Source organism: Zonotrichia leucophrys, chromosome W (genome assembly GCF_028769735.1).
Source record: "Zonotrichia leucophrys gambelii isolate GWCS_2022_RI chromosome W, RI_Zleu_2.0, whole genome shotgun sequence".
NCBI classification, from domain to species: domain Eukaryota; kingdom Metazoa; phylum Chordata; class Aves; order Passeriformes; family Passerellidae; genus Zonotrichia; species Zonotrichia leucophrys.
The window spans coordinates 2,435,701-2,447,945 of NC_088199.1; the positions used below are offsets into that span (position 1 = coordinate 2,435,701).

At 43.4% G+C, this 12,245-nt stretch overlaps 1 long non-coding RNA gene across 1 annotated transcript in view; it reads left to right on the forward strand.

The window, feature by feature from the left end:
* LOC135459273 (uncharacterized) overlaps positions 1-11,996 on the forward strand; it is a 28,104-nt gene extending 16,108 nt beyond the window's left edge. The window contains exon 3 of the long non-coding RNA XR_010442997.1: positions 9,256-11,996. This is a non-coding gene — a long non-coding RNA (uncharacterized LOC135459273). The remainder of the gene's footprint in view (positions 1-9,255) is intronic.
* Positions 11,997-12,245: the final 249 nt, after the last annotated feature.

A 12,245-nucleotide genomic window follows, 5' to 3' on the forward strand; every position in this document is an offset into this window, starting at 1 on the left:
TCTATATTAATTTGGCCACAATGCTCTTGATAATCCCAAAACTGATCAAAATAACAAAAAGAACAAGCAAAACTAAAAATACAGACTTTAGTATGGATCTGACCCAGCCTGAGAGTTACCATCCTTGGAAAAGTCCGTCCATCCAGTATGCTGTTTCTTGCTTGATGTCTTGGACCATCTGTTGCATCTTTCCGATGATTTTGTGGACGTCTTCTGCTTTGGATGACAGATTCAGGCAGCAGAGATCCTCAAACTCCTCACACCGATGACTATGTAGTAGCAGAAGAAAATCAATTACAGCGTGATTTTGTAGGGTGGCTTGCCTTGTTGTTTCCTCGTCTGCCAGGAGGTCAGAAAGTGCAAATGATGTAATATTGGCCTGTTTAGCAACCCAACACTCTAGCTGTGACAATTCACTTAGAGCCTTGGCTGCAGACACCCATAGCAAAAACATGGTGATTGCAACCCCTTTTGGTTTGGACCAATGTACAATTTCAGAATTGCTAGTTGGGTCTAAATTCCTTAAGTCTCTCTTTTTGTGGGCTGAATTGTGGGCACTGGTTTTGGTTCACCAATCCATGATTTGGGTCTTGTTGGGTGTAAACAGGCTCAGCTTTCCAAGGGTGCATGGACCTCTGATCAGATGAGAGGGGATGCCTGCCCATGCTCTATCGCCACAAATGAGGAAAAACCGTTTAGGGAGGGCATGGGGCTTATTATCGGGGGTGGACGACATCTCCACATGGGAAATTTTCTTATACCATTTTTTTGCTGTGTAGTTTTCTTTAAACTGTTGGACTTCCTGATACAAATTTATCTGGTCTTTCAGTTTAAACATAAACTGAACACAATAGAACGCCTTTGAAGAACCAAGGAGCTCAAATTCTTGGGGTTCCTTTTCTGTTATTGTCTGTCTGTAAACTAATTTTGACCAAGGGGATAACAGATTATATACTGGAAAAATGGGAGTTGCTAATGTTGCCGGAAATTCCTAGATTTAGATGGGATCCCCACAAGGCAAGTAAACATTGGGTCAGACACAGAGGAGGTAGACAGGCAAATGTGATCTTGTTGAGGACTCTGGCAAGAGTGGTCCATGTGTTTGCCTGAGGCTGAGAAACGATCCACATCTGACTTGGATGGATGGCTGACAATAGGAGCAGCAGAAGGATGGGGCTCATTCTGATGGCACGGGGGCTGAGTTCAGATCAAGGGGAAACATTGAAAAAACTGAAGATAAAAAATGTTAGGAATAAGGTGTCGCTATAGGACACGAAAGAACACAAGCACACCACCGTTCTCAAGGTGAAGGAAAAAAGGGAAGTTTATTTTCTGACTCCAATATTTATAGTTTTACAAAAGTGACAGCGGATTGGAGGGTGACAGTGACACCTCTCCAATGACACTGGTCAAACCAACAGTCTATCAACTCTCTCCTCCTCCATAAAGGAATGCAAAACAATGAGTTATTTACAGAAAGTGTGTGAGAAAGTTCACTACAAGAATGTCAACATCAGAAGGCTTAGAAAATCTTAAAAAACCAGGGTGACAATAAGGTTCAGGTAATAGCAACTTAACTTTAAAGAGTCTGACAACGCTTCCTCCTCCAGCAGACATCGGCTACTTGTGCCGTGGCTTTATCTTTTGACACTTTCGGAATGTATGGTCTTACCCACTTGGAGGGGATCCATCTCAAGCCTGAGGGAGCGGATACGTACGCATATCCCCTACCCCAGGCCACTAGCTCATAGGGCCCCTCTGTTTTCCAAGTCTCAGGGTCTTTTTTGAGGACGGGTAGCCGGACTTTCAGATTGTGCTGACTGTTCTCTTTGAAGTGCCTTATGATGGGTGGGTAAAGCTTTTCATAGGTGCAATTTAAAAAATTCAGCATGAACAATGCTTTGGACAGCCGGACTTGAGGGGACTCCACCTTCATAGCCTCTTGGTGAAGGACCTTTTTTAGGCTCTGGTGGGCCCTCTCCTCCATGGCTTGGCCTGTTGGGGAATAGAGGATGCCTGTCTTATGTTCTATTCCCCATTGCTGCAGGAAACTCTGAAACTCTTTGGACTTGTACGCTGGGCCATTGTCTGTTTTGATGACCTTAGGGATTCCCAATCTGGAGAAGGCTTGCATGCGATGTTTTTTTACATCAGAGACCTTCTCTCCTGTGTGGGTGGAAGCGTAGATGGCACCAGAGAAAGTATCCATGGAGACATGGACATCTTTAAATTTGCCAAATGACAAGATGTGGGTTACATCTGTCTGCCACACCTTGCAGCTCTGCAAAGCCCTAGGGTTTGACCCTGTACTTAGAGAGGGTAGTGAATGGTGTTGACAAGAAGGGCACGTGGCTACGATCACCCAGGCTTGTTCGCGCATCAGGTGGAATTGCAGAACCAAGCCAGATCCATTTTGATAGAAAAGCTGGTGACTGATCTTTGCTTGTTGGAATACATCTGGGAGCGGGACCGTCTCAGCTGGTGCCACAAGGGCATCAGCCCTACGATTACCTTCTGCAATGAACCCTGGCAGGTCTGTGTGTGACCTGACTTGCATCACATAGAAGGGTTGTTCCCGGTGGGAAATTTTTACTATTTCTGAAAGCAATTCATATAAAGGAATGTTGGAAACTTCTTGCAATACAGCATTCTCTGCCCTGGACACTACACCTGCTACGTAAGCTGAATCAGTAACTAAATTAAAAGGCTTGGAGAAGCTCTCAAAGGCTCTGACAACAGTGACCAACTCAGCAATTTGGGGTGATCCTTCCACCTTGGCAATATCTGCCTCCCACTGCTGAGTTTGAGGATCTTTCCAAGTCACCACAGACTTGTGGGACGCTCCAGATGCATCAGTGAAAACTGTCAGTGCCTTTAGAGATGTTCTGCTCTGAATACTTGTCAATGATAAAGAAAACTGAACGTCCAAACTAAAAATTTTGTGGGCCGGTTGCTGGATCAAAATTTGGCCCATGTAGCTGTCTAGCGACAATTGCAGGGCTTCATTCTCTTGAAGCAATTGTTCTAACATTGCTTGAGATAGTTGGCCTGATTTAAATTTAAGGAGATGTGGATGCAGTCACAGTCACACCCTGCCAATTTCCTGATCCAAATCCTTGCTTTCCGGATCAGTTCTGTCATCAGCTCCTGTGGCCTTGTCATCGTTTTGGGCCTGTTGTGACTGAGAAAGACCCATTCTATGATTAGGAGTGAGTCCTTCTTGTCCTGATTATCTTTCCCTGCCTGGACAGTTTCCCCCTGGAAGATCACCCCATGGAGGTGTGGCAACTTACCCAAGATGATGAACTTGAAGGGCAGGCCCTGCTGGCACCTGTGGGCCTGCCTGGCAGACATTGTCTCCTGAGCTTTCTCCAGTGCAGTTCTTGCTTCCTGGGTGAGGGTCCTAGGAGAACTAAGGTCATCTCTGAAGCAAAGTGAAAATTTTCCAGGATAGAAATCCATTTTAATTTAGGTGAAATGTACATTTTTGAGTTGAGTCTGTGGTTAGAAATTGTAGTTATTTAGCCAGACTGCAAGGCCTAAGCTCAGTGAAGTTACTTCAGCGAAGGACAGAGATAAAGGGGGGGAGACAGAAGATGATAGAGAGAGACAGAGACTGCTGTAAGGGCAAGTCAACCTGACCTCGGAATTTTTTTTTGATAAAAAGGAACTAGTGATAAAAGTCACACGAAACCCATAAAAATGAATATGTATGAACCTATTGTGAAACTGTATGCATATGTATTTGAGAGAGAGATAAAAAGAGACTTGAAGTTCTCAGAGGTACGCATGCCTCTTTTGAGGAGAGCAATCTCCGCATGCGTCCAGCCCTGTAATAAACATACCAAGCTTTACAACTTTGACAAAGTTGTGGGGTTTTCTTCTTTTCTCCGCAAAACATTATGGCAAGCCAAGCCAGGAGTTCTCTGTCCCCACAGGGGCAGGGGGATAGACGGACCTCCAAGGCGCACCCTAGGATTTTTTCCTGGTGGGGCTCCGCTTGTCTCAACTTGCCTCCTGCAAGGACAGACAAGGACCTGCTGGCTGTGGAGGAAGATATGGTATGTACTGAGGGGCCCCCGGGGAGGAAAAAGAGAGCTAGGGAGTAAATCACTCAGAGACATCTGGGTCCAGCTGATGGAGCAGCTGGAGTAGAGATGGGGGTTCATTGTTCTGATAGGGCAGACGGCTAGCGACCCTGGGGGTGGGTCGAGTGAACCTCTGTGTGTATGTGTGTAGTGTCCAGACACTGTATGGGGGTTCATTGTCTGATAGAGCAGCCACTAGCGACCCTGGGGGTGGGTCGGGTGAACCCGTGTATGTTTATGTGTGTGTGTGTGTGTGTGTGGTGTCTGGACACTGTGTTGCTGTATGGTTAATGCATTGGGTGGTCAGTGCACTGTGTTTCTAATTGTGCAAGTGTATAAGTGTATGGTGTATAAATGAGAGTAAATCTACAGTGCCCTACAGTGCGGGGGGGGTCAGTACTACCCGTGTTTGTAGCAGCCGAGTGAGGCCAGAGGCGCCGGCTGCAGAAGGCTGCGGGGGCAGGGAGAGAAGTGCCCCACGGAGAAGCGAGTGGAGGAATGTCAGTGATGGTATTTATTGTGTTTAAATGTAGTGATTTGTGTAGAGTGGTACATTTTAACCGTGAGTACGAGCTCAGAGAGTTCCTTTGCCCTGGATGTTTGGACTTGATCTCTGGACTGTGTGCTGTTATTTTTGTTATTTTGATTGTGTCCAGGGAAAACTGATGTGAGTAAAGGCTGATTTATGGTATGCTGTGTTGTGTTGAGAAAAGTGGGCATTTTGAGAGATATGCCCTTTCCCAGTGGTTTTGTGTGGTGATTTTCTTCCACTGCATTGTGGTAATTTGATTCTCAGATTGTATAGTGGTGTTTGTGGAGATTTTAAGATTTTGTTTGCAACAAGAGTAGCATTTTACACAGAAGAACTATGGTATGGTGATTTATGCTTAACTGTGATAAAGCGAATTAAAGGAATTCCAAGAATTCTCCCCCTCACAGCAATTCAAGCCTCTGCTCTAGTGAATTTGAGATAAGGGGGGGGGGGCGTGTGTCTGTGTCTGTGGGCATATCAGAGTTTCGGCTAGGGCAAACACAGCCTTTTTGCAAGGCAGTAAAACAAGTGTAAGTAGACACAGTGCTTAATTAGATTGTGCAAGAAGAGAACTAGAAAAGACTGATATTTTGTAAAATAGAGTTTAGATAGAAGAGATGAATGAGTTTATGAGACTAGACTTGAGCTGGTACTATAGTAAGTCTGGACTGGGAACAGCCTGCTGTAGGGATATAGAGTTCTCTGTAATAAACAGAATAGCCTGCCTTTGCGGGCAATTTCAGGGTGCCTTTGGTGCATCAAGAGGCTGGCACGCTGCTTGGGTATTATTGCAGTGCGGTGTTTGTGAGAAACGCTGGTATTGCTGTTCTAATGACTGTCAGGGCACATGCCCCGAGTCTAAATTAAAGGTTTCTGATCAAGCTGATTCAGAATCTAAGATCTTAAAGCTTGTGTGTGGGAAATCACATCTGATACCTGCCACCTGGAGCTGTGTGGGAGTGTGGGAGGAAGACTGAGAAACTACTGTGAAGCTTTGTAAAGAGAAGTTTGGGTGGAAGCGAGATAGGGCAAGGAGAAAAATATAATGAGAACTGACCAGAGCAAACAGGTTCCTAAATTAGCGCCTTTTAGGAGGGGCTCACTAAGAGAAGGCTGCCAGTAGGAGCAGCTCAAAAAATAAGATTTATAATACTTCATTGCAGTTAATACTGTTTTAAAATAGGAAGGTAAATGGGATGGAGTTTTGTATGCTGATGTGTCTTTTTGTTTTAAGAAATCACCCAGAATGGCAAAGAGACTGTGATATCAGATCGCCCTCTGGTCTTGGCCCTTGAAAAGGAAAACAAGGCAAACAGAAAGAAAATCAAACGTGTTGTTCAGCATGCAGCATAAGATAGCAACATATGAAGTCAAACAAAGATTATCATGCTGAAATGCAAAGCAATCACAGTTCGCAAAATGAGTACACATGATTTGTTAAAGGCTCCTCCTAAGGTAAGGGAGGAAGGATAAAGATGACCTCCCCAAAAGGGAAGAAGACTTAGGCCCCAAAAGAATACCCACTCGAACCCATTCCCCTCCTGGCAGTTCAATTTCATCCAGAACTAGGAGGTAACAGACCCCTCTGCAAGATGCAGTGAGATCAGAAGAAAGAAAAGGGTAGAATTTTAGTCCACCCAAGGGCCATATATTGTTTTAAATAACGCTTTAGTACCTGTGGAGAATGTTTATGTTGTAGTGTGGGGAACAACTGGCCAGTCTGAGAAGGCATACTTTTGCAAACCTTTAAAGTAACGTGTACTATGTGTACTTAAAAGCTTTTGTACAATTCGCTAAACATTCTCAAATGAGAAAGGTTACTCTGGAGGCAAATGATATAAAGATGTTAGGCTTAACATTAACAGCCATTGAAATTAAGAAAGACATTATTAAAGAGATATTAGAATAAGTAAATAAGTGTTTTTGAGGGTATGGGCCTCTGCTGTACCAGGGAGGGTGAAAAATGCCCCCACATAGTAATCAAGCTTAAGGAAGAAACACAACCAGTGAGAATTGTGCAGTACCCTCAAAAGCAAGATAGGGAAGGAATCAGCCCAATAATTGATAGTACTGGATTGAGGGCTGTCAATAAGATAACACAGAATTTATACCCTGTGGTAGCAAATCCATGTACTTTACTAACTTGTTTAACACCTGAGTTAACCTGGTTCACTGTTTTAGGTCTAAGAGAGGCCTTCTTTTGCCTCCCTATCCACGAAGCCAGCCAGAAAATTTTTGCATTCAAACTCAAGCTCACACAGTCCATGTGCCTGAAGGCTTCAAAATTCTCCACTCCGATTGGAGAACAGCTTGCAAAGACCCAGAGTCCCAGGAAGCTCCACAAGAGGAAAGGAGGCTGTTGCAGTACGTGGATGATCTTCTAGTAGCCACTCGGACGAGGGAAGCGAGAGAAGCCTGGACGGTAAGCCTTTTGAATTTCCTAAGACTCCAAGGATGCAGAGTCTCAAAGAAAAAGGCACAGGTAGTGAAACAGAAGGTAATCTACCTGGGGTAAGAAGTGAGTGCTGAGCAGCAGACTTTAAGGCAGGGAAGCCCTATGCCAAACCCTGAACCCTAGACAATGAAGGAACTCCGAACCCTCTTAGGCATGGCAGGGTAGTGCCAGCTGTGGGTTCATAATTATGGACTGCTCGTCAGACCCCTCTATTCTCTTATTGCTGATGGAAACAGAGATCTCCAGTGGACAAGAGACGCCACACGGGCCTTTCACCAGCTAGAGAGTGCCCTCATGTCAGCTCCAGCTTTGAGACTTCCAGATGTAAGTAAAGCATTCTTTCTATTTTTCCACGCAAGGAATTGCCCTGGGAGCCCTCGGCTCAGGACTTAGGTCAATACTGAAAAGCAGTTGCTTACTTCTCTAAGCAACTAGATGCAACAGCCAAAGGATGGCCAGGTTGCCTCAGAGGTGTAGCAGCAGTTGTGCTGAATATTCAAGAGGCACCCAAGTCTACCCTAGGACAAAAATGACTGTGCTAGTGTCCCACACAGTGTCTGCAGTACTGGAAGTAAAGGGTGGCCACTGGCTTTCACCAGAGAGGTTTCTGAAATACCAGGCCATCATGGTAGAGCAAGATGATGTAGAGATAGTGGTGACTAATATTGTCAACCCAGCTTCTTTTCTCAGTGGAAATCAAGAAGAAGCAGTAAACTATGATTGCCTGGAGACCATTGAAGCTACCTACTCCAGCCGCCCAGACTTAAAGGACACTCCTCCGGACGATGCAGAGACCTGGTTCACTGACAAGAAAGCGACATTGCAAAGTTCACAGTGACTACCTGCAGAGAGGTAATAGAGTCTGGACCCTTACCAACAGGTACCTCTGCACAGGATGCTGAGATAAATGCATGGACCCATGCCTTAGAAACAGCAAAAGGCATTCAGAGTTGTGCATGCACATGGAACCATCTGGAAGGAGAGGGGACTGCTGACCTCACAGGGAAAGAAGAGACAATCCAGCTGCTGGAAGCAGTTCAGCTACCTGAAAAAGCATATTAAGGCACACCAGAGAGTGAGCTTAAAATTGGAGGAAAGAAATGAGCTGGCGGATGGAGAGGCAAAGAAAGCAGCAAAGGGTGAGGTACAGATTGTCCTCAAAGGTAAGCCATAATACAATAATACTAATCAAAAGAGACGTACAACTGCAAGGGGTGGGCTACCATTGAAAGAGAGCTAGTAATCCCTTCCCATTTTCGTGGTTACTAGTGAAGGAGGAGTACTAGACAACACACTAGAGCCTAACTACTTAAAGCTTTTTATAGTGTAGCTCCTTTTCCAAAATGACCAAGGCTGCGAGTGATACAGAGTGCATTGAAATGAAGTGTTGACTTTGAAGTAGTAATTCCCACAGGCTTTCTAGAACACACATCTGATTGAAAGAATTGTTGTATCGTTGTCAGGAATTTATATGCCACTATCACTCAAGTAAGCCGACAATGTGATCCTTGCCTCCAGACTAACCCCAAAATACCCCCCGGGCCAAAACTCAGTCAGACTGGGAGAGGCCATGGGCCTGTACAGCAGTGGAAAATTAATGTTTCAGAACTCCCAAGGAAAGGGGGGTGTCAGTATTTACTGGTATTGACAGATACATTTTCAGGGTGGCCAGAAACTTTCCCCACCAGAACTGTCAAAGCTCAAGAGGTGACCAGAGTATTATTACAAGACACTTCAGAGTTCCAGCCACAATATCCTCAGATAGAGAATAATATTTCATTTCCAGAGCAGTGCAACAGCTTAGTAGCCACCTGGGCATAGATTAGGAACTTCACACTCCATACTACCCCAATCAAGTAGCCAGGTAGAGAAAATGAATCATTTGATTAAGCAGCAGATTGTAAGACTGGGGCAAGAAGTTAATCAACCCTAGCCCCAAGCTCTTCCACTAGCACTACTGCAAATTCGAACTAAACCTTGAGCTAAAAGAATGCTGAATCCTTTTGAAATGCCTTATAGAAGACCATATGGAATACAAAGGCAATGTCCACCCACATTAGGGTGATAACACTGACCACCTACATGGTGGCTTTAAGCAAACAGCTCAGAGAAATTGAGAAACATGTGGCTGGAACTCGGAGCAGGGAGTTAGATAGCCTGGGGATGATGTATATGTTAAGTCTCTTACAGAGAAGACTTTGGAACCACAGTGGGAGAGACCACTGCAAGTACTTCTCACCACCTTCACTGCAATCAAAATCAAGGAGCAGAATGCCTGGATCCTTCACTCTGGAGTGAAGAAAGCCCTAGAAGTCCCTTGGAGAGTGACACCAGGAGACAATGAACTGAGACTAAAACTTACTCGGGCAAAATGTTTATATTGTGGTTGGGGGTAGTTCATACTTTAGTTTACAGAATTGTTTTGTATGGAATTATAACTGAAGTTTCAGAACTAGAGAGTACCTCTACCCAAAGCAATGCTGAACGGCCTTGGTCCCAGGCTTTTAATCAGTATACTGGATCAATGGGAAAACCTTCTGAGATAAACGATTTAAACATATCTACTGTAGTAATCCACGGGAATTGGGTATATGAGAAGCAAGAATGGCAGGGATGAGAACTGTGGGGACTTCAAAGAATCAGAGGAGAAGAAATCAAAGTAGAGTGCCGGGTCATCAATAAGACGGCTTATGAGAGACCAGATGTAATTAGTGTCTCAACCTCCCCTGGTGTATATCAACACCAGGAAGTCTGTGATAGCCTAACTGAATCAGACTGTTGGTGTAATTTCACCTTGATACAGCCTGTAGAAACGACCTGCCTTTGAGTTCGAGTTGCTATCAGACTTTCATTTAAATTCAAAGTAGACACTGCACTTTTTACAACAGCAGGGCCTTATACAACCCATACTAGGACTCAAATAGTTCAGACTCTACCCAAACTGGAACCTAAAGTGTATGAAACAGGCCCCTACGTAGTAAAGAATGTGTGTGAACAACAACTATTATTCAGTCCAGAATGGTCTCTCAAATGTGTGGAGTTGCTAATGCAAATTAACATCTCAAAAATCCAACCAGTCTGCTCCTCCTTCCTAAAAACATCCTTTGAAGGTTAGACAACGTAGTTACAAAGACAAGTATATCTCAATAGCAGAATAAGAAAGGATCTAACTGAGATATTAAGGACAGGATTAGGAGTTTTAAATGGAATTGATTCAGAAATACTGATGAATAAACTGGCTGCTGCAGCAGGTAGCCTAACAAAATTGAAGCAGCCTTTACAGTCATCTCTCTTGGCATTAGGAACAAGCCAGTGGCAGATTTCAAAGTACTGCCAAAGTAAGGAAGTATGAAGAGGCCGGGGACCAAGACCACAAGTTAATAGTAGAAGCACTTAGTACAGTTCTAGATAATGTGTCTTTAGCTTTCAGTTGTATACAAGCACAGTTATAGATGCAAGCAACAGCAGCTCTGATCATATAGGAAAGGGGTGATGGTAATTTTCCAGCTGAAATTCGGAGAATTGTTTGGGATAATGCAATTGATTTTGAAAGGAAGTTTCAATCCTGGTGGACTATGGTGAATTTCACCTATGATCCTGTTTCTAATGTGGCCACTGCCTTTGTGCTTACCATACGTAATGCCACTGTTTATGTTATCCATCCCATCATTGCCCTAAGATTAAACCATGAAGAAACAACACTCTATCCTTCAGAACATAGAGTGTGGGCACGAAAAGATGAATGAAAAGTGGCAGATAGTAAACTTAGAATCCTGCACTACTAGAGAACAGATGGGATTCATGTGTGAAAGCAATACTATTAATGCCCAAGATGTGTTTAGACACTGCGCAGAGTATTTGTCACTTCGAAGTTCATCCAGTCACTGACCAGAAAACTGTGCTCGTATATACTGGAAAAGGGTGTGTATGCCTGAGAACTGCCTGTGCTGCTGTAAAAATTGATAGCAATGATGTTATTCTGTCTAGTAGAAATCATTCTAATTTCTGTATTTGTAATTTTGTTAAGATTATCGGGTGTGATTTTTCGTACTTGGCACCAGTGACATCCCACCAGCTGGTTAAAACCAATTATACAGTGTTTCACAGACTATCACCTACCCCTATTGGTATGGACCTTGCATTAGTAAAACAATTAATTAAGCACCAAGACCTACTAAGGATCTTGAAGAAAAACTCAAGGAAGCAGAGAGAACTATCCAGTGTGATACAAAAAGAAATAACTAGAATTCTTCAAAGAATAGAACAAAATGCAGATCATCACTGGTGGGATATGATCTTTGGGTGCTCACCAACTGCAAATAGAATCTTTAATAAGTTGTATCATCCTACTCTAGTTTTGTTAATATTAGTTAGAATAAGTTTAAGATTATCCATTATCAAACGCACATGGTAAAGCACTAAAGTACACTTGTTGTCATAGGAATTTGTACAAAGTAAAAGAATTTACTTCCTCCTTTTAGGAAAGGGGGGAATGAAGCAAAGTGAAAATTTTCCAGGATAGAAATCCATTTTAATTTAGGTGAAATGTACATTTTTGAGTTGAATCTGTGGTTAGAAATCATAGTTATTTAGCCAGACTGCAAGGCCTAAGCTCAGTGAAGTTACTTCAGTGAAGGACAGAGATAAAGGGGGGGAGACAGAAGATGATAGAGACAGGGACTGCTGTAAGGGCAAGTCAGCCTGACCTCGGAATTTTTTTTTTTATAAAAAGGAACTAGTGATAAAAGTCACACGAAACCCATAAAAATGAATATGTATGAACCTATTGTGAAATTGTATGCATATGTATTTGAGAGAGAGATAAAAAGAAACCTGAAGTTCTCAGAGGTACACATGCCTCTTTTGAGGAGAGCAATCTCTGCATGTGTCCAGCGCTGTAATAAACATACCAAGCTTTACAACTTTGACAAAGTTGTGGGGTTTTCTTCTTTTTTCTGCAAAACATCTCCCTCTTTCAACAAATTTAAAAGGGAGGCTAGGTCCTCGTTGGAAATGCCTAGCCAAGGTCTTGCCCAGTTTAAGACCCACACAGTTGATGGAGATCTGCTAAGGTTTTGATGTTGTTTTTGATAGCTAATTTTTGCGGCACAATGGTCTGCTTTCCAATTTCGTGACCCAGGTACTTCCAAGGTGGCATCTTTTGAATCTT